The sequence below is a fragment of the Vombatus ursinus genome, unplaced genomic scaffold (assembly GCF_900497805.2).
Source record: "Vombatus ursinus unplaced genomic scaffold, bare-nosed wombat genome assembly UNPS02013950.1, whole genome shotgun sequence".
Classification (NCBI taxonomy): Eukaryota; Metazoa; Chordata; class Mammalia; order Diprotodontia; family Vombatidae; genus Vombatus; species Vombatus ursinus.
Window position 1 is genome coordinate 2,743,840 of NW_020953728.1, and position 23,422 is coordinate 2,767,261.

Consider the following 23,422-nt stretch of genomic DNA (forward strand, 5'->3'; position numbering starts at 1 on the left):
AGTTAAAATATTTGTTATTTCTCCTTCCACAAACAAACTTCAGGTCTTTTTCAAGGTAAAATGCTATCTTTATTGCATATCTTCTGGTATAGTAGGAGCTGTGGGTGGAGGAGGGCTGGTTGATCCCTACCCCTCTGCCACCTTCCACCAAGCTGGCTGAGGCCCAACCTGGCCCTTCCCCAGATTTTTGGCCTCCACCCTTTCATCCATGACTCAACTTTGACAGCCCAGGCTCTGTGGGAACCTGGATGTAGGCCAAGCAATAGCCTGAAGCCTGTATACTGCCACTGTTTATTGTAGTATTTATGTATTTATTAATCCTTTAACATGTATAAAACTGTGCTACCATTTTTAGGTGATTCCTGTTTCTGTGTCACTGATGATTTTTTGAAGAGTCGTGTCCCTAAGCCCTATGGATTTTATTACATGATTTTGCATAGTCTAATAATTTTTAGGAACATGAAAGTCATGTTATGGCAGAACTGACCATATAAGAGGAATCAGCGAAGAAAACTGAGAAAGAGTAGTCAGAAAAATTGGAGAATAACCAGGGCAGAGTAGAGTCACAAAAACCTAATGAGAAGAACATATCCAGGAGGAGTCAGTGATCAACTATACCGTATCCTATAAGAGAGGTCCTGAGAAAAAGTCATTAATGTACCAATTAAGAGATCGTTGAAAACATTGATTAGAGAAGTTTCATTTGAGTGATGGAATTAGATGGAAGGCTGTAGAAGGTTTAGGATAGAGTGAAAAGAAAGGAAGTAGAGGCATTAAGTATAGAGAGTTTTGTCAAATAGGATAATAGTTAGCAAGGATGGTAGGATCAAGTGAAGATTTTTAAGGAGAGTCATAGATGTATTTCTAGGCAAGGAAAGAGACAGGAGAGGGGCGGGGAGAGAGAGAGAGAGAGAGAGAGAGAGAGAGAGAGAGAGAGAGAGAGAGAGAATAATGAAGAGAATGGGGATAATAATAGGAGCAATCTGCTAAAGAAATCTGGAGGAGATTGGATCAAGAGTACATGAAAAGTAGTTGGCTATGGCATGTAGAAGGATCATCTCTGTATCAGAGACTGATGTGATGTATACATAATAAAGATGCCTAAATTATATGTGATGGATTTGGCTCCAATGCCAACACTCTCAGTTCAGGATCAATGTAAGAACAAAATGCGAGGACAATGAGAGACAATCTAAAGTCATTAAACTGTTGAAAGGTTGTTTACTTTGCCCTAATACAGTAATGATATTCAACAAAGGATACAGTGCCCACCTTTCCCATCTCCACTGAGAAATGTGTCTGGTCATCAGGGCAAAATAAGGTGAAGGTTAGAGTGACTCATCCACCAGGGATTCTGGGAAGATGGTGGAGTAGGTCAGAAAACTTTCTGCCCTCCAAATTTCCTCCACAGAAAAAGATAGAACATTGCCTCAGAGGGAATATAGAGTAGCTGAAAGAACCCAGAAAAGATCTGACCTCTTTGGGCAGAGATTCAGCCTGATTGAAGTGCAAACACCTCCAGGCCAACGCTGTGGGAATCAACAAACAGTGAGTCTTGGGGTCAATTGGGGTTGTAAGGCAGCCTCAGCCTTAGAAACTTTCATTTCACCAACAGTGTGGGGGTCTGATGGCTGAGTAGAAGATCGAAGGACCTTCCATCGTCAAGGGACACAAAGAACAACTATGCTGACCAGACATGTCCAGAGCTGGGCTGCTGCAATAGTGGAGAAGGAGCTTGCACACATCTGGTGAGTGCAGTAGCAGAGGGGCAGGGACCCTGCTGATGGTGGGCACTTGCAGGAGAGCAGAGGCCCTGGTTTCAGTTCCAGGACAGAGAGGACAGCTATAGTTTGCAATCACTGGAAGGACTACAGGGAGCAAGGTCATTTGTGGGACCTCAAGCTGTGGCTTAGGAGTGGAGAAGAGAGCCCAAGGGTGAGCCATGGGCCAGAGTTCAGAGGTATCACTCTCTATACCTCTGGACTTGATTACACTAATAGCTGCTTAAAAAAGAATAGTAAATATGAGTAAGCAAAGGAGAAAGAACCCAATCATAGATAGCTACTATCGGCATTGAAAAGATCTGGGTTCATATTCAGAAAAATATAATGGAGCTAAAAAAGGGTACTCCTTTTTCTATGAGAAATGACAAATGGTCCCAAGCACAAAAAAAAAGTTCTTAGAAGAACTTAAAAAGGACTTTAAAAAATCAAATAAGAGAGATTGAGGAAAAATTAGGAAAAAAAGAGCAATCCAAGAAAATCAATAAAATTATGAAAAGAAAGTCAATCAACTTGAAATAGAGAATCAAAAGCTTAAGGTAGAAAATAACTCCTTGAAAACTAGAATTGGGCAAAGGGAAGCTAATGACATTATAAGACACAAAGACATAAAGAATGACAAAATGGAAGAAAATGTGAAACATCTCATCAGAAAAACAATTGATCTGGAGAACAGATTGAGGAGAAATAATGTAAGACTATTCAGACTACCTGAAAATTACAATTTAAAAAAGAATCTTGGTACCATATTACAAGAAATTATTAAGGAAAATTGCCCTGAAGTTCTAGAACAAGAAGGCAAAGCAGAAATAGAAAAAAAAAAACAAAAACACTGATCACCACCTAAAAGAGATCCCAGGAGGAAAACTTACAGGAATATCATAGCCAAGTTTCAAAGCTCCCAGCTTAAATAGAAAATATTGGAAGCAACAAGAAAAAACCAATTTAAATATCATGAAGTTTCAGTAAGGATTACACAAGACCTAGCAGCTACTACATTGAAGGACTATAGGTCTTGGAATACTATATTTCATAGAGCAAAAGAGCTGAGATTACTACCAAGGGTAGTTTACCCAGCATAGTTAAGTTAATCCTGAATGAAAAAAAAATGGACATTTTAACAAACTATGACAAAAACAGCAGAACTTATGGGAAAATTCAACATATAACATCCAGGAGAAATACAAAGTAAACATTAAAGACCAATTATAAGGAGCTCAATAAGGTCAAATTGTTTACTTTTTATATGTGAAAATATTATCAGTTCTTTTATGACTGTAATTCTTATTTAAGTAGTTTGAAGACTTGGGCTGGGCTGAATAAGATGGGGTGATTCTAGAAAAAAAGAAAACTGTGTAGGAAGAGATAAAAAGGAGCAATTATCTCATACAAATCAGGCATAAGAGGAAAAACTGATACAGAAGAAGCTAGTAATGTGGAGGATGGATAGTGCTGAAACCTTACTCTCATCAGGAATGGGTTGAGAGGGAACCACATATATATCTAGAAGGGTATAAAAGTCTTTTAAATTCATAAAGAAATAAGAGGCCAAGGGTATAGGGTAGGGGGAGAGGATAAGGAGGGGACTCTTGGAGGGCTAGGTAGATTAAGGAATAGGAGGGCAAGGTAGCAGGTAGAATTAAAGCAGAGGAGTATGGAGGGATAGGAATACGGTCAGAAGGATAGTGAGGAAAAATAGGAAGGAGTACAATATACAAGTAATTATAACTTAGAATGTGAATGGGATGAATTTACCCATAAAATGGAAATTGATAGCAGATTTAAAATTTGAATTAAACAATATGTTGCTTTCAAGAAATGCTATAAAAATGAGAGATACACACAAAGATAAAATAAAGGTCAAGAGTAGAATTTATTATGTAAAAAAAGCAGGGGTAGTAATCATGATCTCAGACAAAGTAAAAGCTAAAATAGATTTAATCAAAGAGAAAAATAGGGAAAATACACTGTCAGCAATATTATTCAATATTGTTTTAGACCACTTAAAATAACTATGTAGTATAAAGTACCTGAGAATATACCTGTCAAAAACAGATAGAGGAATAATATTAACATAAACACAAAATACTTTTTATACAAATAAAGTCAGATCTAAATAACTGAAGTAATATTTATTCTTCATGGGCAGGTAAAGCCAATTTAACTTTTAAAATGACAATTTAACCTAACTGATCTATGTAATGTCATCTCAATAAAATTACAAAAAAAAAAAATCTTACTGAGTTAGAAAAAAAATAGTAACAAAATTCATTTGGAAGAATAGGTCAAGAACTTCAAAATAACCAGGGAGAAAAATATGTAAAGGAAGCAAATTCTGTAGTATCAGACCTTAAACTATATTATAAGGTGAGAGCATTGTTGAAGTGTAAAATGGATAATTTTAATTATTTTAAATTAAATTTTCTTGTATAAATAAAATGCAGCCAAGAATAGGAGGAATACAGAAAATTTGGGGAAAGCATTCATAGACAATCTCTCAGATAGAATGTGATTGGGTTGGAATATTGCTGTGGAAATGATGTGCTGCTTGATTTTAAAAAGCATGGAAAGACTTGGACTTATGAAGGAAAATGCTATCTACCTTCAGAGAAACATGACAAGTGGAAATAAGCATAATACAGTCTCACATATATATGTATGAATGTATATGTGTATATATGTGTATGTTTATAGATATCTATGTATATAGGTGTGTATATATGTATGTATGTGTATATGTATGTATATATTTGTGTATATATTTATCTGTCTATATATCTAGATATAGATATCTCCCTGCTTAATTGTAACCTTCTTTGGGAAGGGAGGGAAAAAAAATAAAGTGAAAAGTGCACAGCATAGAACAAAAGAAAACCTAGAAGAAAGCAAAGAAAAGCTGGACAGCTTTGAAAACAATGTGTAGTATTTATTATATAGGTTTTCTTGATATGTAAATGTATTGTTTTACATTGAATCCTTTCTTATGTTCTGCTGTGTACATGGCAATGTTTTTTTTCTTTTATTTTGTATTTAAGTTTAAAATAAACTTAAAAACTTACCAAAAAAAGAAAGAAAACCACCAGCTCTGTTGTTGTTTAATCATTCAGTTTTGTCCAACTTTTTTTGACCTCATGGACTATAGCACACCAGGTCTTCTATCCTCCACTATCTCTCAAAGTCTGTCCAAGTTCATGTTCATTGTTTCCATGACACTATCTATCCATTTCATTCTCATCCATTCACTTTTCCTTTTGTCTTCAATTTTTCTCAACATCAGGTCTTTTCTAATAATTGCAGTCTTCTCATTATGTGGCCAAAGTATTTAAGCTTCGGCTTCAGTGTTTAACCTTCTAGAGAATGGCCTGAATCAATTTCTTTAAATATTGACTGGTTTGATCTCCTTGTCCAAGGGACACTCAAAAGTCTTCTCTAGGATCACAATTTGAAAGCATCAATTCTGCAGGGCTCAGCTTTCCTTATAGCCCAGCTCTCACAGCCATACATTACTACTGGAAAAACTATAACTGACTATACAGACCTTTGTTGGTAAGATGATGTCTCTGCTTTTTAGCATGCTGTCCAGAATCGTCATAGCTTTCCTTCCAAGAAACAAGCATCTTTTAGTTTCATGGTTGCAGTCACTGTCTGCAGTAATTTTTGAACCCAAGAATATAAAATCTGATACTGCTTCCATTTCTTCTCCCTCTGTTTGCCAGGAAGTAATGGGACTAGTTGCCAAGATCTTAGGTTTGTGTTTCTTTTGTGTTAAGCTTCAAGCCAGCTTTTACATTCTCCTCTTTCACCCCCATCAAGAGGCTTCTTAATTCCTCTTCATTTTCTGCTAGCAGAGTGGTATCATCTGCATATCTGAGATCGTTGATATTTCTCCCAGCAACCTTAATTCTGACTTTTGATTCATCCAGCCTGGCAATTTGCATGATGTACTCTACATGTAAGTTAAATAAATAAGGTGACAATATAATGTCTTGTCATACTTTTTTTCCAATCTTAAACTAATCAGCTGTTCCATGATTGGTTATAACTGTGGCTTCTTGGCCTCAGGAGACAAGTAAGATGATCTGGTACTCCTATCTCTTTGAGGACTTGCCACATTTTGTTGTGATTCACACCATAGGACAACAGCTAGCAGGGATGGTAAGGTAGAAGAGTCATAGTTATATTTGTAGGCATTAAGGAAGGAGATAGTAGATAGGGCAAGAATAAAAATAAGGGAGAGGATGGGGATAATAATAGGAGCAATCTGCATGAGAAGTCTGGAAGAGATTGACTTTAGTATAGTCAATGAATCAGAAAGAGATATTTTCTGTAATGCTCTCACTTTCTCCATAATCCAGTGAAAGTTGACAATTTAGTCTCTAGTTCCTCTGCCCTTTCAAAAACCAGCCTGTACTTCTGGCAATTCTTGGTTCACACATAGTGCTGAAGTCTGCCTTGCAGAATTGTAAGTATAACCTTGCTGATGTGTGAAATGAGTGCGATTGTTCAGTAATTTGAACATTCCTTGGCATTGCCTTTTTTTAGGATTGGGATATAAACAGATCTTTTCCAATCCAGTGGCCACTGTTGAGCTTTCCAAATTTGCTAGCATATTGAGCGCAGCACTTTAACAACATCATCTTTTAGGATTTTAAATAGTTCAGCTGGAATTCTGTCACCTCCACTAACCTTATTGTTAACAATGTTTCCCAAGGCCTATTTGATTTCATTCTCCAGGATGTCTGGCTCTAGATCAATAACCAAACCATCATGGTTATCTGTGATGTTAAGATCTTTCTTGTATAGCTCTTTTGTGTATTCTTGTCACCTCTTCCTAATCTCTTCTACTTCTATTAAGTCCCTACCATTTTTGCCTTTTATATGGTCATTTCTGCACAAAATACTCCCTTGATACTGAGAGATCCAGATTGTCAATTTCTGGGGCTTTTTTTGTCTTTAGGTTACCAGGGAGTTACACTGAAGAAGCTGGAGCCAGTCAGATCCCATGGATAGCTTTGTCACCTTTTGTAAAAAGTTAATCCCAAGGAGGCAAAGTTAAAATGGTAGAGTAGCAGGAAGAAGCCCAGCCTCCCATCAAACATCCTCCACAAAGATCTAGAAAATGCACCGGATTGAATTTTGATCAGAAAATCTGATAAAAAGTCAGAGTTATTTTTCCAGCCCAAGGAGGCTCCAGGAGATAAATAAGATGTCTGCTGACACTAGGGATGAATTCTTGCCAACTTACTTTAAGTCTCTATTTTTTAATTATTTAAGTTGTTTTTTTTTCGTTAAGTACTTGTGTCTTTTTAGGGAATTATGTGTGTCCCCCAAATCTGGTAATAATAATGTGTGTATTTCCCAATTCTGGTAAACCACTGATAAACGTTTGCTAATGATGGTAGGAAACTAAAGCTTTGATTCATGGTTTACTTTAATCTTATGCTTAATTAATTGATGAGAACCACAAAAAGCCACCCGAGACTCTCGTCATCGCTACGCTTCAGAAGAGCTAACTTCTGTGTTTCTCACTCTAGGAAATTTGAGCATTCCCTGTTCACTTGAGAGTAGTGCTGATTGATAGGAATTTGCAAGAATGCCACGCTGGGGAGGAGACACATGACCTATGACTTGACAGAGAGGAAACTTTGTCCTGTGTACCAGTATTAGGCACATTTACTGGAAGCTTTAAGAATCAAGTTGGTGGTTTGTTCCTAGAAGGGTTGATTTTTTTATTGTCAAATAAATAATTGTATATTGTCAATTAGTAAAGAAAGATTGCAGACAATGATGAACGTAAATATGATTTATTGCTTCCACTGCACTAGTCAGTAAACATAATGGTAAGTCTAATTCAATCCAATAACCATTTATCAAATGCCTACTATGTGCTAGACAGTATGCTAAGAACTGGGGATACAATTAATAAAAAGAAAAGTAGTCCTTTCCCTAAAGGAGCTTATAATCTAAAGGGGCAGACAACAACAAACAAAAGAAGGTATAAAGAGAAGGGGCACACAACATTAAGGGGGTACCTGGCATGGAGGCATCTCATTTCAGTTAGAACCAGGCAGAACAGCAGCTGTAAAGTGGAATGATCTGAGAGTCCAGTTTCTGCTCTCTATGAAGGAGGACATTAGGACGAATCTGGTGTACCACACTCCAGCAGGTGGTATCAACCAAGACTTGAGTTGGAAGCATAGTGGTGAGTTTAGAAGTGTTGAAGAGGGGCATCTTGTCCTGTGGAGTTAAAACCAGGCAGGGCCTGGTAAATCCTTTCCCTATGCCTTATACTTGCATAATATAAATATGGATAGCTTGCATGTGATATGAATAGATACCTGATCTGGGATCTGGTCTATCTTTTCTCCAAAGGATATTGAAATTTCCACCTTTGTGGAAAATAGGAGGGCCATGTCAGCAAAGACAGTAATTTATTGGAGAAGGGGCAGGCAAGATTAAAGATGAATATCACTGAGTTCTTTCATTTTCTCGTTTAAAAAATAGTACACACGCGCGCGCGCACACACACACACAGATGTAGGAATTTCAGTCAGCAAAAATCTGCCTTGTCACTTTCTTACCTAACATTCCAACCCCCAATGAGAACAAAAGAAAAACAAAACCCATTAAAAACGTGTCTAGTCAATCAAAACACATTTCCACATTGGCTATTTTTTAATTGTCTCATTCTGTACTTAGTCCTTTGCCTGTCTATCAGGAAGTGGGTAGTATAAATATGTATCATTAATCCTCTGGAATTCTGGTTGGTCATTACACTGATAAGAGTTCCTAATTCTTCCAAAGTTGTTGTCATTGTATAAATTGTTCTCTTGATTCTGTTCATTTCACTCTGTATCAGTTTGTACATGTCTTCTCAGGTTTCTCTGAAACCATCTCTTACAATTTCTTACAACATAATAATATTCCATCATATTTATAAATCATAATTTGTTTATTGATTCCTTAAGGCACCCCCTTAGAGTCCCATTTTTGCCACCTCAAAAGAGCTATAAATATTTTTACACCTTTCTAATTTGTTTCACTTATTACTAAATTCCTGCTTTAATATGCCTACCCTCCCCAGTTCCCCTACCCGTTATTCCCTTTCCCTTCTATTTCCCCATTGAAATGGAATATAGTTCTGCACTCAAATGTGGAGACTGAAATGTCAGTTGCTCCCCCAACCTCTCTTTGTTTGTATAAATGTCTATTGTGCGCCCTAATTATGTGAATTATTTTTTCCTAGCCTTCCTTTCCCTTCTTCCTCTCCAGCTCCAGTCTTCCTCTGTCTTTCCATTCTCCTCCTAAGATCTTCAAGACATAACTGGCCTTGTCCAATTAGACTTCCTCTATGACCCCTGTTGATGGCAGGGCTAAGATGGGACAAATGTATCATCTCCCTATATTAGAATGTAAATAGTTTATCTCTGTTTAGCCAGTTATTGTTTATTCATGTCTACATATTTGTGTTTTTCTTCACTCTTGTGTTTCTCTTTGGAAGTCCTCTTTTTCATTAAAGGTTCATTTTTTTTTTTTATTGTAGAATTATATTCAGTTTTGCTGGGTAAATTATTCTTGGCTAGAAGCCCATACACTTCGCTTTCTGAAATAAATATTCCTAATTTTCTGCTTCTTTTTAGTGTTGGCTGCTAAATCATGGGTGATCCTGATTGTAGCTCTTTGGGGTTTTTTTTTGTTTTTTTTTAGTTGGGCAATGGGGGTTAAGTGACTTGCCCAGGGTCACACAACTAGTAAGTGTTATGTGTCTGAGGCTGGATTTGAACTTGGGTCCTCCTGAATCCAGGGCCAGTGCTCTATCCCCTGTGCCACCTAGCTGCCCCCGATTGTAGCTCTTTGGTACTTAATTTCTGACTGCTTTGCAGTGGTTTTTCTTTGACTTGCCAGCTCTGCTTTTTGGCTGTAATATTCCTGGCAGTTCTTGTTTTGGGAAGAAGATGATAATTGGATTCTTTCTATTTCCACTTTGCCCTCTACTTCCAAGAGATCTAGGCTGTTTTAAGATCTCTTGAGATATAATTTTGAGGCTCTTTTGATTGTAGTGTGTTCAGGTAGTCCAACAATTTAGAAATTTTTTTCTCATGTATTTTCCATTCCATTTATTTTTGCTATGAGATACTTTACATTTTATTCTATATTTTTAGTCTTTTGACTTTAATTTTCTTATTGTCTCATGGAGTCATTGGCTTCTATTTGATCCATTCTAATTTTCAGGGAATTTGTTGCTTTGGCAAGTTTTTTCATACATCTTCTTCCAACCTGTTAACTCTCTAATCTTTTCTTCCATAACTTTCTTTTCTTTTCCATTTTTCTCCTTATTCTCATTTCATTTATAAAAACTTATTTCACTCTTTTTTAAACTCTTGCTTCATCTCTTCTAGGAATTCCAGGTGAATTTGTACCCATGCTATTTTTCTCTGAGGTTTTGCTTGTAAGATGTCTAGGAGTTATTCTCTTCTTCTGTGTTTGTGTCTTAAGCATCCTTGCCACCATAATAGTAGGGTCCTTTTTTGTTTCCCCTTTCTTCCAACCTACTTTTTGACTTCAGACATGATATTAGGGCCGGTCTCTGCCATGATTCTAGAGGAAAATCCTAGGCTTTTTCTGTTGCTGCTTTCTTGGGTGTATTGGGTATTGTGTTATTCCAGGATCTCACTTGAAAGGCAAGTTTTCAATGCCTAAAATGGTTTGATCCAGGGAAAAGTTGGCTTGCTGTCCCCCTACTCTGAGCTCTGCAAGTTTATGACCTGAATTTCAGGGAGAGAAACAATGGGATGCTGTTGTACAGGCTAGGGTAGATGCTAGAACTTCAATGCTATTTTACTCCCGCAGTCTGACTCACACCACTGCTGCTTGCTTCTGAACTTCCACCTTTTTTGGTATATGACCTAAGGCCTCCCTACCTGGCATTACCACCCCTTTATGCAGGTTCCTTTCTCAGTCCGTCCTGGTCCTGTGACCCAGAACTGCATAATGGGTGACAAAGCTGTCACAATTGGTACTTGTTTGCATCAAAGTGTACTGGAATAATTCTGGGGATGCCCCATTATGGGCCTGGACCTCCTCTTGCCTTGGTGCACCACCTCTTCTTGAACACTAGAGTGTTCATGTACTGCATCATGTACTGATCCGGTCCCCAGTGTCAGCAGTCCTTTCTGTCTATTTCCCTATGCCAACCTGAGGTAGACAAAGGATTCAATGTGATTTTTTTTTAGATTTTCCTCATCAGGGTTCAGTCTGTTGCATTTCTTTAGAGCAGTTTTGTGGACTGAAACTCAACTATATTGCTTCGTGCTATTCTTCCATCTTGGCTTTGCCCCTTCTTCATTCTTCTATTTTTAATAGGAGTATTTGACTAAAATTATGTCTGTCTACTCACATCAGATATCTATAGTCTAGGAGTGCACTAGGGCTTTGGAATAAAACTCTTATTGCTCTCAAGGGAGGGGTAACAGTCTACTCTCACCATCTCGGCTTTATCTATCTAAATGCTGATTACATAAATAATAGCTGCTAGTAGCTAGTTTAGTACATCTTTTCATAAAAGTAAGCAGTAAACAAAAATAGGGGAAATTACATAGAATAGAGTAGGCGAAAGAATACACAGGAAGAGATGAGAGCTTCCATAGTGAAATGAGATCTTAGCTCTCAAGGAGAGAGAATTATTTCATAGGGAGAGGGGATGGCAGGAGCCCTATCTTAGCAGGTTTACAAGTATTGGAAGTCACGAAATACATTGGAGTTAAAGTTTCCCTCAAATGAATGCAGATCCAGAGAAATAAAAATAGTGCTTCATTCATAAGATTGCCCTTACCTCTCTTCACTGCCTCTCTTGAACTCCTCTGAAGTATCTGCCCCCTATACAATTATGCAGTGTCATTATCTCAGAGATCTTTTTGCTAATCAGGAGTTATACCTCTATTTGACTATACAAAACATGATATTCAAATATGTCCCTAGGAAAATTGCCTGAAGCTTGGGCAGAAGTGTAATAATATTCATAATTATATAGTTTCCTTTAAATCCTAACTAAAATCCCATCTTTTACTGGAAGCCTCACCTAACACCTCTTAATTCTAGAGCCTTCCCTTTGCTAATTACTTACTATTTATCCTATATAGTATTTATCCTATATATAGCCTGCTTTGTATATATTTGTTTGCATGTGGTCTCTGCTAGTGGACTGAAAACTCCTTGAGGCCAGGAACTGTCTTTTGCCTTCTCCTTGCCAAGGCTTACTCTCTACATTCACAAGTGATACCATTCTATCACATCCGCTCCAGAAGATTGTCTCCTCTGTAACCCCCACTCTCTCATTCACATTCAGTCTCTTTTTGTCTGCCCTCTTCAAAATTATCATAATCTCAGTTGCCAAATCTAATGGCCTTTTTTCAATTCTAATCCTTCTTGACCTGGCTAAAGCCGCAAGGCACCATGAGAGAAGGACAAAAGATAGCACATACTAAACAATTTAAACCACCATGTTTACCACCATTTCCCTTCAGACCCTGAATGGCAGCAATGACTACTGATCAATGGCCAATAACAGGCAGATAAGCACAGAAGCCCTGAGAGTGTCAGTATCTCCCAGACCATCATTTCTGCTTCTAGTCCATCCATCATAGCCATAATCTGGGGAAGCAAGCCATATTAAGAAAGGGTCAGCCATCTTCACCAATTGCCAACCAACTGCCACACACAAGGCATGCAAGCCAACTTAGCTAAAGCAGTAAGGCTCCCTGAGGGAGAGATGGGAAGTAGCATATTCCACAAAAGTCAAATCACTTACACCACCTTAATGATTATCTCAGATCTTGATGGCAATAGCTCAGGACCCTGAACCAAAGAACTTTGATAATAATGACATTAAAGAATGACATTAAAGAAAAGACAATAAAATATGCTTTGCCCTGTGGTGCATAAAATGACAATAACAGGGAAACTGAGGCATGTTTTCTCTGAGCAAGATAACAGTTTCTTAACAGTGATGTATGTAGCTGTTAATAAAGTGGGTCAAATTGGCCTCCTCAGTTAGGCCAGTGACCACCATGAGAAGAAAAAAATTCTCTTTATTGAGGAAAGGAGGAGTTCTAGGTGGTTGAAGAATGTCACAGTTGGCTACAGCTGGGAAAGGTGGGTTGACCATTAAGGAATGTTAATTGCTTTATGGGCCTCAACTGCCTCTAGCAGTCTTGGCTAGAAAATCAGAACCAAACAGAGCCAAGATGGCAGAGTAAAGGCAAGGACTCACCTAAGTTCTCTTCCAAACCCACTCAAATACCTTTAAATAATGACTCTAAACAAGTTCTAGAGTGTTAGAACCCACAAAAAGACCGAGTGAAACAATTTTTCAGCCCAAGACAACTTAGAAGGCCTATAAGAAAGGTATGTTGCACCAAGGTGAGAGAGTAGCACAGTCCACCACAGGTTGTGCCAGTGCAGACCAGGCCCCAGCAAGCCAGGAACAGGCCTTGGGTGATTGACTCAGGGGAAGCAGTGGCAGTTTCCAGACCTCTCAGCCCACAAACCATAAGTGGATTGGAGAATGGGTCAGAAGATTTACAGGGGTCCCTCTGCTGGCACCAGGGGCAGGACTCTGTTGCATTACTCTGCTTGGATCTGGGCCGCAGTCCTGGGTGTTGGTCCCAGTGTGAGGAAAAGCAGTACCATAGCAGAGCTTGCAGCAACGGGGGGAGCAGGAACCTGGTCACAGTTCCAGGGTTGAAAAGAGTGCTTGTGGTCACTCACAAACCAGTGCACAGTACGGGAGAGTAGCAAACACACCTCTCCTTACATCATACCACCTTGGAAGAGCCAAAAACATATATGTCCCTAGAATTGCCTCTGAGCATATTGCACAAAAAACCTGAAACTTGGGACAGTGCTCCCTCCACTTGGGAAGCAGAGCCCCGCTTTAGCAGAGTTAACAGTCAAGAAATAGGCTGGAAAATGAGCAAACAACAGAAAAAAACATTTCTGACCATAGAAAGTTACTATGGTGACAAGGAAGATCAAAACACAAGACAAGGAAGTCAAAATCTTGTATCCAAAGCCTCCAAGAAAAATACAAATTGGTCTCAGGCTATGGAAGGCTCAAAAAAGATTTTGAAAATCTAGTAAGAGAGGTAGAGGAAAACTGGGAAGAGAAATGAGAGTGATGCAGGAAAATCATGAAAAATGAGTCAACAACTTGGTAAACAAGACACAAAAAATAGTGAAGAAAATAACATTTTAAAAAACAGAATAGGACAAATGGTTAAAAAAAAAAAAGGCACAAAAATCCAATGAAGAGAAGAATGCCTTGAAAAGCAGAATTGACCAAATGGAAAAGGAGGTACAAAAGCTCACTGAAGAAAATAATTCCTTAAAAGCTAAAATTGGGCAAGTGGAAGCACTTGAATGCAGATCAAATATACTTTTTTATGTCTTTATTTTTATGTTTCTTTATTTTATTTTTTATTTATGTTTCTTTATTTTTCTTGGTTTATTTCTTAGCTGTTTTCTTTTACTGAATGACTTACATAGAAATATGTTTTGTATGACTACACGTGCATAACCTATGTCAAATTACTTGCCTTCTCAAAGAGGGGGTAAAGAAGAGGAGGGAGAGAGTTTGGAACTCAAAATTTGAAAAAAAAAAAGGATGTTAAAGTTGTTTTTAAATATAATTGGGAAAAAATAAAATGTTAAATAAGATTAAAAAAAGAAATTTGAAAATAAAAAAATCAGAACCACCCCAATCAGGACCACAAACTGCTCCATGTGTGCTCCTTCCAATACGTATTAATAAGTTAATATCAATTGGCTTTTACAAAGGGTTATTTACTGAATTAGTATAACAAGGACAGAAGTTTACCAAAAAATTCTCAAAGTGGAATGTATCCTGCATCCTAAAAGAATTGTACTCCTAGCCTACCAATATTTGTTGTGTGGTAGGTAGATATAATTCTAGCCCAAAGATAGCCCTTGTAGAGAAAGGAGAGTGAAAGTGAGTATTCAGTCATACCTTGTTTTTGCTCTCTTCAAAAGTGGAAATCAATGTTACTTGGAGATAGGGTGGGCCAGATCAGATCCAATATTATATATTTATCTATTCATGCCATGGAAAGACCAGCTGTTTTATATTAGATGGTCCATTCAACAATTTATTCATTGCACTAAGATGATACTTTTTAAAAATTAATTTAGTATTTTATTTTTCTCCAGTTACACATAAAAACAATTTTTAACACTTGTTTTTAAAACTTTGAGTTCCAAATTCTCTACCTTCCTTCCTCCCCACCTCCTCTCATTGAGAAGGCAAGCAATTCGATACAGGTTATACATGTAGAGTCATGCAAAATATTTCCATAATCGTCATGTTGTGAAAGAAAACATAGACAAAAAAAAAAAACCTCAAGAAAAATAAAATTAAAAAAAAGTATGCTTCAATCTGTATTTAGACACCATCAGTTTTTTTGTGGGAATGGATAGCATTTTTTCACCATAAATCCTTCAGAGTTATTGGATATGAGGGCAGTTTTCCTTAATAATTTCTTGAAAAATGATGTCTAGGCTCTGTTTTTGACCGTGGCTTTCAGGTAGTCCAATAATTTTTAAATTATATCTCCTGGATCTCTTTTCCATGTCTGTTGTTTTTCCAATGAGATATTTCATATTTTCCTCCCTTTTTAAACTCTTTTGGTTTTGTTTTATTGTTTCTTCATTTCTCATAAAGTCATTAATTTCCATTCCCTCAATTCTAATTTTTGAGGAATTATTTCCTTCAGTGGGCTTTTGTACCTCCTTTTCCATTTGGCCAATTCTACTTTTTAAGGATTTTTTTTTTCTTCAGTGAATTTTTATGCCTCTTTTTCCATTTGGCCAAGTCTGCTTTTTAACACATTCTTTTCCTCATTGGATTTTTGTGCCTCTTTTACCATTTGTCCTATTCTATTTTTTAAAATGTTATTTTCTTCACTATTTTTTTGTGTCTTGTTTACCAAACTGTTGACTCATTTTTCATGATTTTCTTGCATCATTCTCATATCTCTTCCCAATTTTTCCTCTACCTCTCTTACTTGATTTTTAAAATCCTTTTTGAGTTCTTCCATAACCTGACATCAGTTCATATTTTTCTTGGAGTCTTTGGATATAGGAGTTTTGATTTTGTTACCTTCTGAGTGTGTGTTTTGATCTTCCTTGTCACCATAATAACTTTCTATAGTCAGATTTTTTTTCTGTTGTTTGCTCATTTCCCCAGCCTATGACTTGACTTTTAACTCTTAGTTAAAGTAGGGCTCTGCTTCCAGGGTGGACAGTGCATTGTCCCAGGCTGCAGGGGTTTTGTGCAGCTGGTTTCAGAGCTACTTCTAGGGACCTGTAAGTTTTCAGTTCTTCCACGGTGATGTGATCTAAAGAGAGGTGTTTACTATTCTCCTGGCTTGTGACCACAAGTGCTCTTTTTTGCCCTGGATCTGTGAGGACGGTCCCTGCTCCACTGTGACTGCAAGCTCTGTTGTGCTAGTGCTCCTCCTTGCCCTAAAGTCCTGCCCTCAGTGCTAGTGAAGAGACCCCTGTAATCTCCTTCTGACCAATTGTTCAACCCCCTTACTGTCTGTGGGGCAGCTGCTGCCACTGCTGATTCAGAGGCTCCCAAGGCCTGCTTCTGGTTTGCTGGGGCTAGGGCTATGCTGATGTGGCCTGCACCGAACTGTGCTTCACTCTCAGCCTGGTGAGACAGACTTTTCCTGCTGATCTTCTAAGTTGTCTTTGGTATCTGTGGGCTGAGGGATCTGTAAGACACTGCTGCTGTCATTGATTCAGTAGCTCCAAGGCCTGCTCCTAATTTGCTGGGGCTGGGGCTTATGCTGGTGCCTGTGCTATACTGCACTCTGGTGCAACATACCTTTCCTGCCAACCTTCTAAGTTGTCTTGGGCTGAAAAATTGTTTCACTCCATCTTTTTGTGGGTTATGCTGCTCTAGAATTTTTTTAGAGTCATTATTTAGAGGTATTTTGAGGGGTTTGGGGGAGAGCTTGGGTGAGTCCCTGCCTTTACTCTGCCATCTTGTCTCTGCCTCCTAAGATGATACTTTTAAATCTCAAAAACATTTGAAATTCATTTAAAATTTGAGGGTTGAAAAAACTGGAACTATAAAAAACAGGCAAAGTCCAGTTAGCTGCATTTGGCAGGAGTACTGGCAGAGGAACATGGTTTATATTATATCATTGAAATGAAAGAATTACAAGACTACCAAAATTCCTTTAGCTTAATTACCTTAAATATAATTACCTTGTATTTGATAGAGAATTAGAATTTTGAGTTATGGAATTTTCTACCTATTTTCTCTGTCATTTTCATCTTCTTTTCTTTAAAGTGTTGATTGATTCCCTTCAGGCATAACTGTACAAATATGTGAATTTAAAGAAAAAATGACTCAGCACATCAATTTTATCATTGTCACTTAGTGCTGGCTTCCACATTTTAGGAAGGATATTGACCAGCTGAAATATATCTAGAGTATAGTGATCAGAAAGTGTAGAGACTAGAAGCTACTTAAGCCATGTAAAGATCAGTTGAAGTAATTTGACATGCTTAAACTGGAGAACTATAGGAGTAGTTGTGGTGGAATTGGGACATGATAGCAGTCTTCAAATATTTTAAGGGCTGTTATGTCAAACAAAGATTACTTCTGTTTGGCCCTGGAGTGCAGAAATAAGAGAAATGGCTAAAAGTTGTAGGGATTTTCAGTCAATATAATTAAGGAAGAGACTTCCTGACAGAGGTTTTCAGGGGAAGGCTGGATGACCAGTTGTGGGGATGCTATAGAGAGGAGTTTTTGGTTAATATAGGCTGAACTAGGGGGCAGCTAGGTGGCGCAGTAGATAGAGCACTGGCCATGGAGTCAGGAGGATCTGAGTTCAAATTCGGCCTCAGACACATAGCACTCACTAGCTGTGTGACTCTGAGCAAGTCACTTAACCCCTAATTGCACTCACCAAAATAATAATAATAATAATAATAATAATAATAATATAGGCTGAACTAGATGGCCTCAGGGTCTCTTCCAATTCTGATATGAGGTGAAATGAAGTCTTGTTAGAAAGGTTAAAATAATTTTCTTATGGTGACATAGCAAGAAAACAGGAGAGCTGTAGATCAAACATAATCTATACTGTTTCTTTACTTCCTTGCTCATAAGAATTCATATGTTTCAGATGGATGGTCCATGTATTGCTGTAGAAACTATATCCATATACACCAACACTTGAGTCCTTCTATTGCTTATCTACAACCAACAGAGAAATTTACTGTGAATTAATTTATTAATTAATTAACCAACCATCTTGGGAGTACAGTATACATTTGGGCATCTAGGAGGTGCTACCCTGAAGCTACCAGGCCAGTGACTACATTAGAGGGTATTCATTGCACAGGCTTCCCAAAGGCTACCGTATTCTCATTGCTTTCCAGAGGAAGACCGGTTTAGCACCTTTTAGATTAGTTCCCATTTACACCATCCTGAGGCCCACCAGGCTCCTGGGGCAGCACTACTTGCTCTTTGTTTTATGTAGATCTAAGAGTATGATCTGGAATATACTCCAAAATTATTAAAATAAGAAAGTCTTTAATGTTTCCTCTTGATATTCTTTCGTGATATCTTAACCTTTTCCTCTCCCCACCTTACCCACCTAGGAGAATCTGGCAAACTTTTTTGCTTTTGACTGACTGACCTCATTTGACTTACATTTTAGTGGCCACATGGTTTTTTAAAAACATTGAAATAAGTAAAAAAAAAAGTGGTAGTCGTGAAAAAGCAGTAAGAAGCTTTCAACCATAAAACTATAAATTTATTGCTTTGTTTGATTAACTCCTCTCCCTCTTCACCTCCTCCTAAGTGGCAGATAAGGAAATGAATAAGGGATATATCATGGCTGATTGTAACCTGTTTAGATCAGCTTGATAGGCGTTTAGAGAAGGCAGAGGGAAACTTTGGGGTGTGGAACCACTCTCTACTGGTCTTATTGTGGCTAGTGCATTTCACAGAAGCTGCCAGTCCTATTAATCTTTTTTTTTCTAATTTTCAAATTATATTTTATTTTTTAATCAGCAAAAATCCTACTTTTCTCCCTCCCCACTCCCCTATTTCAGATTGAAAGAAAAATAAAATCCTGGCTAAAACATGGATAGTCAAGCAAAATAAATTTCCACATTAACTATGTCCCAAAAATATATGTCTCATTCTGCACTCTAAGTCCTCCATCCCTCTCTCAGAGGGTGGGTGGGCATGGTTCATCATTAGTCTTCTGGCAAGTTGGTCATCACACTGATCAGAATTCCTAAGTCTTTCAAAATTGTCTTTACCATATTGTTGTCATTGTATTGTATAAATTGTTCTCCTAATCCTGTTCACTTCCCTCTGCATCTTCCCAGGCATGTAAGTCTTCCCAGGTTTCTCTGAAACTATCCCCTTGAAGTTTTTTTTTCAGCACAATAAATAGTATTACATGATATTTATATTTTTTATTTTTATTTTTAATGTTAATGCTGTTTATTTAGTTTGGAAAACATTTTAGCATTCTAAACATACAAAAAAAATCAACAAAATGTTTCAAATATTAGGTACAGAATATGTTTTAATTTCCATTGCTGCATTGTCCCTTTAGTTTTCTAAAAAAGTCCCCATTTTTAAAATGATAGCGTTTAACAACCACAACCAAAAAACCATGCCAGCTGAAACCCTAGCCCCTTGCCACATCTAAGAATGGCAGCAGACTGCTATTTCACTATATACAACATGACAACTTTAAGCTAGATGGACAATCATTGTATAAAGCTACTCTAACAGTGCATACTTTGGGCCATAGCACCTAATGAAAGATCCAAATTAATTTTCCCTTTCTAAGGTGTCATACTTCCAAATATTCATGAGAATTTGTCTAGTACATATAAACACACACACACATTTATGTGTATATATAAATACATATATACACACATATGTATGTATATATGGTGTATGTATACTTACATGTAGGAATATATTTATATGGGTGTGTGGAGATATGTACATACCCCCTCCCCTCCAGATATACAGAGAGAGCATAAGTTTACAACCTGGGATTTCTAACAAATAACCATAATTACCACACTCAAAAGACTGTAACTTTTAAAAATGTTTTGTTATTGCAACAGCAAAGTGCACAGAGAGAGGAAAACACTAAATTTCCTTTTCATTTTAAAAATGTTTGGAGATATGTACAACTTTGATACAGTTTCAAGGTTCTCATAATACCTTATATCTATGACACATAAACCAGGTAAAATGTCTAGACCACCTGTTTCCAATTTTAAAAGTTAAATGCTACAAAGGCAGTAGACATTGTATCAATAAAGATGCTTTAGTGTTTCCCCAACTCTATGGTAATTAAGACAAATAATATAGTTTTATTCATCATCATTTTCCTCATCTTCTTCCTCTTCCTCCTCCTCTACTTTTTTCCGGGATGCTTTTGCACTATCAAACTTTCCTTTGGACTTATAACTAGCAACATCCTTTTCATACTTTTCCTTCAGTTTTGCTGCCTTATTGTTGTATGGCTGCTTTTCACTATCACTCAGATTTTTTTTTGCTACATCCCCAGTGGATATCCCAGGGTTTGTAGATTTTATCTTGGGCGAAATTCTGAACAGATTAGGAAGAAGCCAGACGGAGCCATTTGGGAGCATTAAGATCCTTCTTTTCCCCCTCCTTTAGCTGGTCCATAATCCTTCATCTCCCTGTCATACCGCAACTTATCAGCCTTTGCCATTTCGTCAAATTTGGATTTTTCCTTACCAGACATATTCTTCCATCTTTCTGAACACTTCTTTGAAAATCCTGCAAAACTGACAGGAACTTCAGGATTTTTTTACTTATGTTCCTCATGACATGTTTGTACAAAGAAGGCATAAGCAGACATTTTGCCTTTTGGTTTCTTTGGGTCACCTTTAGCCATCTCTAGTGTGTAACTGTATTGTTCGCTAGTCTCTACATGACATTTATATACCATAACTTGTTCAGACATTCTTCAACTTATGGACACCCCCAAAGACTCCCATTCTTTGCATCTCAAAAAGAGCTGTAAATAATTTTGTATATCCTTAGTTAGAGTTTGTTTTATTTAGGACTAAATCTGTCCCTTAACCTACCCTCACTCTAATTTCCCCTTCTCTTTTCTCCTCTTTTAATCTTATTTCCCTTCTGAGTGAATGTATTTCTATTCCCTGTCTACACGTGTATTATTTCCTCCATCCTATACCTAGTTCAGATGAGAGTCAGGTTCAAGTGTCAGCTACTTACCTCACCTCCTCCTCCTTACAAACTCTTACTATGTGAGATAATTTTCCTTAACCTTCCTTTCCCCTCCCACTCTAGTGTATTCCTCTTCCTCTCTCTTTCCATTCTAGAACCCTCCCAGGCCTTGTGTAATTAGACTCCTTCTATGACCTCTGATGATGATAGGGCTCAGAGGTCCCATGTACCATCTGACTGTATTTGGATATAAGCAGTCTATCCTTGTTTAGTTCCCTACCATTGTTTATTTATATTTACCTTTCTAATGTTTCTTTTATCTTTAACCTCAAAGTTTTTATACAGCTTTTTTCATTAAGAATGCTTAGAAATCTTCTATTTCATTAAAGGCACATTCTCCTTCACCCATACTCCCATCCGTAGACTTATACTCAGTTTTGCTAGGAAAGTTATTCTTGGATATAAGCCCATATTCATTGTGCTTTTTGAAATATTATATTCCAAGCTCTCCACTCCTATCTAGTAATGGTTACTAAATTGTGGGTGATCATGACTGTGTCTCCTTGATATTTGAAATCTTTACTGTCTGTTTGCATTTTTTTTCTTTGACCTGGAAGCTCTGGGTTTTAGCTATAAGACTTCTGGTAGATTTCATTTTGGGGTTTCTTTAGGGAAATGACCTATGAATTCTCTCTATTTCCACTTTGTCCTTAGGTTCTAGGAGATCTGGATAGTTTTCTAAGGTTTCTTGAAATATAATGTCTAAGCTCTCTCTCTCTCTCGTCGTGGCTTTCAAGTAGACCAATAATTCTTAAATTTCTTCTTCTTTAACTGTTTTCTGTTTGCTACAAGATACTTTACATTTTCTTCTATTTTTACAGTCTTTGGTTTGAAAACATTTAACTACATACTTTTAATAACTATATACTATTTCTTTTTTTTTGTCCAGCACTCTCATTCCTTCCTTATCTTTAAATACAAAGCAAAAAAACCTCAACCTCTTGCTTCATCTCTTCCAGGAAATCTAGTTGAATTTCTGCCAAAACTTCATTTTTCTTTGAGGCTTTCCTTCTACATGTTTTGGAGTCATTCCCCACCATACTAGCTTTATGGTGGAATTATTTTCTCATTCTTCCAACCTAGGTCTTGAATTCAGACTTGATGTTGGAGTCAGAATCTGTGCATTTCTAGAAGGAAGGCCTGGATTGGCCCTGTTGTTACTTTTTTGTAGTATTGAATATTTTGTTATTACAAGATCTTATAGATAGGTCAGGCTAGGGTCCTGAAAGGTTTCAGTGTTCATAGTATGTTCTGTTCTAGGGCACGCTCTTATTTCTATCCTCCCTGTTGTGATCTCTATAAGTTGTTTATCTGAGTTTGGATCTGAACAATAGTTGACTTCTTTTGGACTCAATCATTGGGAAGCTTTGATGGTTCATAGTAACAGAACTGCAGGCTTCCCTTTGATCTAGGGTTCATACCCTGGTTATTCCTCTGTAGCTTTAGACTGTTCTAGAAGCTAGAATTGAGACCCTGCTCTGTTCCCGGGAGTCTGAGCCACATCACTGATGCTTGCATAAACACCACCCCTTAGAATAGGTCCTTTCCTCATTCTACCTTGGAACAATGACCCCAGAACTGGGTCATAGACAACAAAGTTGTCAGATGGCACCTGTTACTATCTCAGTGCCCTGGTATGAGTTTAGGATATCCTCTTGCAAGGGTGCATAGTCTTTCCCTGTGTTCTAATGCTTTGCTGCACAACTATGGCCAGGCATCACTCCCAATGTCAACAGACCTCTCTGTCTGTCTCCTAATGGCCGCCTGGGCTATAAAAATGACCCAGTCTTCCTTTTTCTTTGGTTTCCTCATCAGGATTCAGACTGGTATGTTTTTTAGATCTCTTGAGATTTTTTTTTTTTTTTGGGTGGGCAAGGAGCTTACATCTTCCTGCTATTCCACCATCTTGGCTTCCTCCTCTTGCATGTATCAAGCAGTTAGGTTAAAACTAACAGTCTCAACCCATCTTGCTCTATTATGCTCTTCACTTCGATGTCTGGGTTTTGAGCTGCTTTAGGCTCTTAGCTGTTCTACTCAAATATTACTCATAACCCCTCTTTTTCTGTGCTCAGCTTGGACTACAGCAAGAGGACTGAGGGTGGGAAAGGAAGAAAAGAAAAGAAAGGAACAAGTGTCAAAAAGTTTCAGGCTGCATTTTCAGCACTACAGTGATTTCCCCTTCTCTCTGAACCTTCTCCAGTCCCAGTCACATGGAAACACTGGTTGGAATTACAAGTGGGATGTCTATCTTGCCTGTAATGGAAATGATGGAATTATGAGCTGGAAG

The 23,422-nt window shown here is 37.6% G+C and overlaps 1 pseudogene; it reads right to left on the minus strand.

The window, feature by feature from the left end:
* Positions 1–20,228: 20,228 nt before the first annotated feature.
* On the minus strand, positions 20,229–20,798 carry LOC114040795 (annotated as a pseudogene).
* Positions 20,799–23,422: the final 2,624 nt, after the last annotated feature.